Raw genomic sequence first — 6,024 nt, forward strand, 5'->3', positions numbered from 1 at the left:
AGGGAGCGGATTAGAAGTGATGTGCCTTTTGGATGTGCATTATCTACGTATACAGAGAGCACATGCACACTATATGCATCTTAAGATACATATTACTCCAAGGTCCACACAGTCTGTGCACATACATGCCTAACTATTGTGGCACTTCATGCATTTTAACTTCAGCAATAACCACTTTCAAACGCTGCATGCTACACACCGTCTTCAAACTATAAACATTGGAGAACACTCAAGGTCTGCCGCACAATCATTCTTATTTTTGTTGGAAAGTGTACTCCTAACGAAAGCAAGAATGGTGAAGAGGAAGACACAACTTGCAAGGACAACCTATAAAACATGGGCACAGAGGAATAAGCGCATACGGGAAAGCCAGGAGACACATGAGCAAATGTTAACAAACATGTCTGCTCCATCAACTTCTGCTATTTGCAATGAAGTAACTATGCGCCGTTCAGAACGTATTGCTCACAGGAGTGCACAGGCCACAACATCCAGTACTACAGACACTTACAACATTGAAACACACATAACTCACACTTTTATTCATGGTCAGCAGCACAACACACACAACATACATCAAACAACAATTTTATTACGGACAACACTGCAACCAGAAACACATGTACCACCAATACATTTAGTACAACAGCCGCACACTGTACACACTCTCAGATCTGCATTCCACTACAACACACTTACTGACTACATCAACAATCCACATGTAAACATTGGCAACAAGGACAATGTCTGTAACAAGTGATATGCACTTAAATGGAAGGCAAAACCTCAAGGGCTTTGCTGCTCCTCTGGAAAGGTACTTATCAACAACATTCAAGATCCTCCTGTACTCATTAGACAACTACTTGATGGGACTCACCCACTTTCAAATCATTTCTTAACAAACACACGCCGTTACAATACTCTCTTCCAAATGACATCCTTTGGGGCAAATGAAGTAAGGAAAGGCAATTTCATGCCAACATTTAAAATACATGGCTAGTTATACCACTTAATTGGCAGTTTGCATCCACAAGAAGGCAAGCCTCCACAGTTTCTACAAATATATTTCCTATCTCAACAGCAACAAGTAGACGCACGGTCACACATGCTGCCAAATTTAAACAGACAGCTTATTGAACAACTACGGGACACATTGCACACTCATAACACCTACATTCAGTCCCTCAAGTACAATTATGAGATGAATTTCAATAATGATGATTTGAAAATTATTATACACGCAGATCAACATCCTCAAAATACACATCCTGGGAGATATAATACACCAACAACGGATGAGGTTGCTGTTCTTTTAGTAAACGAAAACAAAGGCCCACGTGACATTCTCTTACATACCCGGGACGGCCAATTACGTAAAGTTTCAGAAATACATAGATCATATGATCCTTTACAATACCCCATTCTATTCCCTAGAGGGGAAGATGGTTATTGTCTCAATATACCCCAAGCGCATTCTGTTAATAACAAAACGGTAACATGCATGCAGTACTATGCCTATACTCTTATGGTTAGATCAGCTACTTTCAATACCTTGCATTGGTTCCGCAATCTGTTTAATCAATACATTGTAGATATGATGGCAAAGATGATCACGGAAAGACTAGACTTTATCCGGCATAATTAAAGACAACTACATACAGACAACTACATCAATTTAAAAGATGCACTTAATCAAGATCAGAATGATACTGCTGTCGATATTGGACAACACGTTATATTACCAGCCACCTTCACTGGGTCACCAAGGTACATGCACGAAAAGACACAGGATGCTATGACATATGTCAGGCAGTATGGGAGGCCCGATTTGTTCATCACATTCACATGCAATCCAGAGTGGCCAGAAATTAAAGCTCAATTATTTCCTAAACAAAAATCATGCGATAGACATGACATCGTCGCACGTGTATTCAATTTAAAGGTCAAAGCACTCATGAAACTGCTAACACAAAAGACTATATTTGGGGCTGCTAAAGCTTAGATATTTACTATTGAATGGCAAAAGAGAGGACTGCCTCACGTACACATCCTATTGTGGCTTGACCCGAAAATCCAGCCAGACGAAGTTGATGACATTATATCCGCTGAGCTGCCTCATCCTGTCAGGAAACTTGGGACACCAATAATTCCTTCATTTTGGATGGTTATGCGACCTTTTGCTTACCTGCAACAGCCTCCCCTATGATGTGGGCTAAGGGTGGCCTATTGACACTGATCTCCCTGAAAATTGCGGGCACCTATACCAAATTGGAAACAGGTTCACTACACTGTCTGGCAGTACAAATTACGTCTACTGATGTCGGCAATTGGCTTATTGTTAATTTTTATAACTTCTTTGAAAGAGTTTTCAATAATGAACATTTAGTCAGCCTATATCATTTTCTGAACTCATATAATGAGACTAATAATAAACCCTATTCGGTTATTCTTTTGGGTGATTTTAACATACATTGCTGTGATGATAAATGCCACGTTTGGGATAGTTTGGGACCAGCCGACCAAGAAGATACCCATTTTGAACATTCCTCACAGGGACTTTACCTGGAGGAATTGGTTGCAGCTCATGGTCTGACTTACCCAAAACCAACTGGGGGAGGCCTGGTTGTACCAACCTTCAAGGGTAATAGCACTGGGTCAACCATTGATTATATTTTTATTAGTGCTACATTACTTACCAGAGTAACGGGGTACATGGTATGCTGGTCCATATTTAGCGACCACAATCCTGTCTTATTGACCATAATGGACGATTTATAGAAACGGGGAAAGATCAATAGAAATGTGGGCACATTAGATTTACGGCCCACAGACCAAGCCGAAGAATTAAATGGTGTTGGGTGGTACCCCAGGACTTTTACGCCAATTTGTTGGCCATGGTGGGCCACGAAATGTCCATTTGCATGAATGTATGTAATGGGGATGATGTAGTCTTGACGACCTATTCCAAACTTTGCAAACAAATTTCCTCAGACCTCAAACGGCCATGTAAAGGACAGGATATGGCTGGGGAGAGATGGTTCGACCATAGCTGTTCATTAGCTCATAGGAAGTTGCTGGCTGCTTTGAAACAAAACCCACCAGACAAGCTCACAATAGCCGCACTCAGGAAAACTTATAAACTGGCTCAAACAAAAAAGAAAAAGGAGATCAGAAAGGAAGCCTGGGAAGAATTACTATCAACCGATGTTATTAAAAATAGTTCCAAGTTCTGCGAAGTGGTAAATAAACCTTTCTTTCATGAGTCTCCTAATAGTCAGCTTGTGTGGTATTCAGGAGCAAATCTGGCATAATCATTGTAAATCAGTTTACGATGGAGATGACATCTGTGTCAATCCAGATTTTAAGATTGAGGCGTATTCCCTATCTTTCTCAGATAAGGCTCCGGGACCGGACGGCGTACCGGCCGACCTCTTTAAATCTGATATTAAGACATGGTCCAAAATACTGTGTAATGTTTTCAACAAGGCCTGCAAATCTGGCCTACCTAGCACATGGTCAGAATCTGTAATAGTACCGATTTTTTAAAAAGGTAATAGAGGGGATCCCACTTGTTATCGTCCGATATCCCTCATTGATCCCACAGTTAAGGTGCTCAGAAGGGTGGTGCTTAGCCAACTCACGGAATGGCTAGAAGAAACTAAAACCCTTTCAGATCTGCAATAAGGGGTTTAGGAAGGGTAGGGGCACGTCAGATCAATGCCTCAACCTAAACCTATTGATTGGGAAATACACAGTGGCCAAGAAGGGAGCACTTTTTCTGGCTTTTATGGACCTTTCCTCGGCCTTTGACCGAGTGAATAGGTCCAATCTGTGGGTCATGCTCCTGAAATTAGGAGTTGATAGTAATATTGTTTATTTCCTTGCAGACCTACATAGGGGTCTATCAGCCACCGTGCGTTATGATCAATTGGGAGGAATACGTATTACAAACGGTGTCAGGCAGGGGTGCATTCTGGCTCCTTTATTGTTTACCCTTTACATTAACAGTTTGGACTCTGCACTATGTGACTCGTGCAAAGATATCCCACGTGTTGGGCAATGCCTGATCCCGGCATTACTCTACGCGGATGATGCCGCTCTTCTATCATGAACTGCAGTGGGCTTACAATCACTTTTAAATTCCTTTGCGGCCTTCATGAAATCACTGGACCTTAGTGTTAATTTCTCCAAATCCCATATAATGAAAATTGGCCCGAAGACCACAAGGGATAAATCTTTTATTGCGAGGGGAACGTATTGTCTAAGGTTTCCACCTTCCCGTATTTAGGGATTACATTTGACGATCAAGGCTCTTGGTTTCCTCAAATTTTAGCAAAAAGCAATGCCTTGGCGAGATCGACTTCTGCTGTTTTGGGATTTGCACGTAATTTAGGAGCAAGACCCATGCAAGCCCTTTTGAAAATATACGGTGCAAAATGCGTCTCCCTCGCAATGTATGGTGCTGATATTTGGGGAATTAGGAATGTGAAAGCAATCCAGGCGGTGGAGGACAAGTTTCTTAGAAAAATGTTATGTGTCCCACAATCTACAGCTGGCTATATCGTTCATCAAGAGTGTGGTGCTAGTTTTTTTGGATAGTGCTAGTTTTGTGGAGGATGAAATTACCATGGCACCCCTTTTAAAATGGATTTCGACCTGGCTGAACCCAGAACTGGGGCTAAATAAGGAAATCTTTAAAGATTGTTTAGCCCTTGACCATGGGAATCGTATCCCGTGACTCAGATATATCTATAACATGACAGTGTTATTGGGGAGACCTGAGTTATACAATTCGCCCGAGAAACTGTCGAAGGTGGACATTAAATGGGTTAAGGATTCTCATCTTTTAATGGCCGCTACAGCCAGAGAGGATAGGGAGCTGGTTAAGTCGACGGTAAGAGCCCATCAATTGCGGAAAACTACCCTGACCATCGAACCCTATCTGGTTATTGTTACAAACCCCAATCCTCGTTTTTTACTGACCAGATTTAGGTTGAACCAAGTTCATTCGCTGTTCGCAGAGTTACCTGGTTGGAAGAGGGTGGAAGAACTGGGGGTTTGTTCATGCGATGACTCCTCCACTCAGGATACAATACATTTTATTCTTTTCTGCAAGCATCTGACCGTCATCAGGAAGCGTTTCATCCTCCCAATCCTAGCTAATAAAGGCTTTTTTTCAGGCCAAGCCTGCACTTCTATATCTCCAGCCGTAATCAAATGTGTGGGAAATTTTTAATGTTGCTAGCTTCCTCACCGCGGCCCTAGGAATTATGAGTAAATTTATGTTAAGTTTAATTGGCCCAAATGCCCTTTATCTGAATGTCTGCAATGTCTCAGTTTAGTAATAAGGTTTTATGAAATTTGCCCAACGTGAGTTTGAATATATTGCACTGTGTCTTAAATTTTATGTAAATTGTTAACATTTTTAATCTGTAAGCAACGATTTAACAAGTTTTTGGAATAACATGATAGCATGCTTTTATGGTTTTAATACAAACCGAATAAAGTACTTTGACTGACAGCCTACCCATCAGGCGGCGTGTAAAAAACTCGGGCTCATTGAAGACGACGAACATTGGAAACATACATTAGGTGATGCTGCACTTTCGGATTCACCCTCAAAGCTACGTCAGTTATTTGTTACTATTCTGTTGTTTTGTAACCCATCAGATCCTATGGCTTTATGGGACGAATATAAAGATCATTTATGTGAAGATATACTACACACTATGCATCAGCAAAGACATAATAACTCCATCGAAATCTATAATGACATCTTTAACCGGGGACTCATAGAAATAGAAGACTCACTCTATCTACTAAGCGAGAAATCTTTACCAGATTTCAAACTGCCAGCAACGGTCAGGACAATCCATCACCGTACAACCACACACAAAATGGAGATTCTATACACAACCTACGTGAATACCTTGCACAGCATTTGCCAAACTTAGTTCCTGATCAGACACTCGCCTACAACAGCATAGTTCCTAGTGTGGAAACCAAACAAGGCAAATTATTCTT

Source organism: Lissotriton helveticus, chromosome 5_1 (genome assembly GCF_964261635.1).
Source record: "Lissotriton helveticus chromosome 5_1, aLisHel1.1, whole genome shotgun sequence".
NCBI lineage: Eukaryota > Metazoa > Chordata > Amphibia > Caudata > Salamandridae > Lissotriton > Lissotriton helveticus.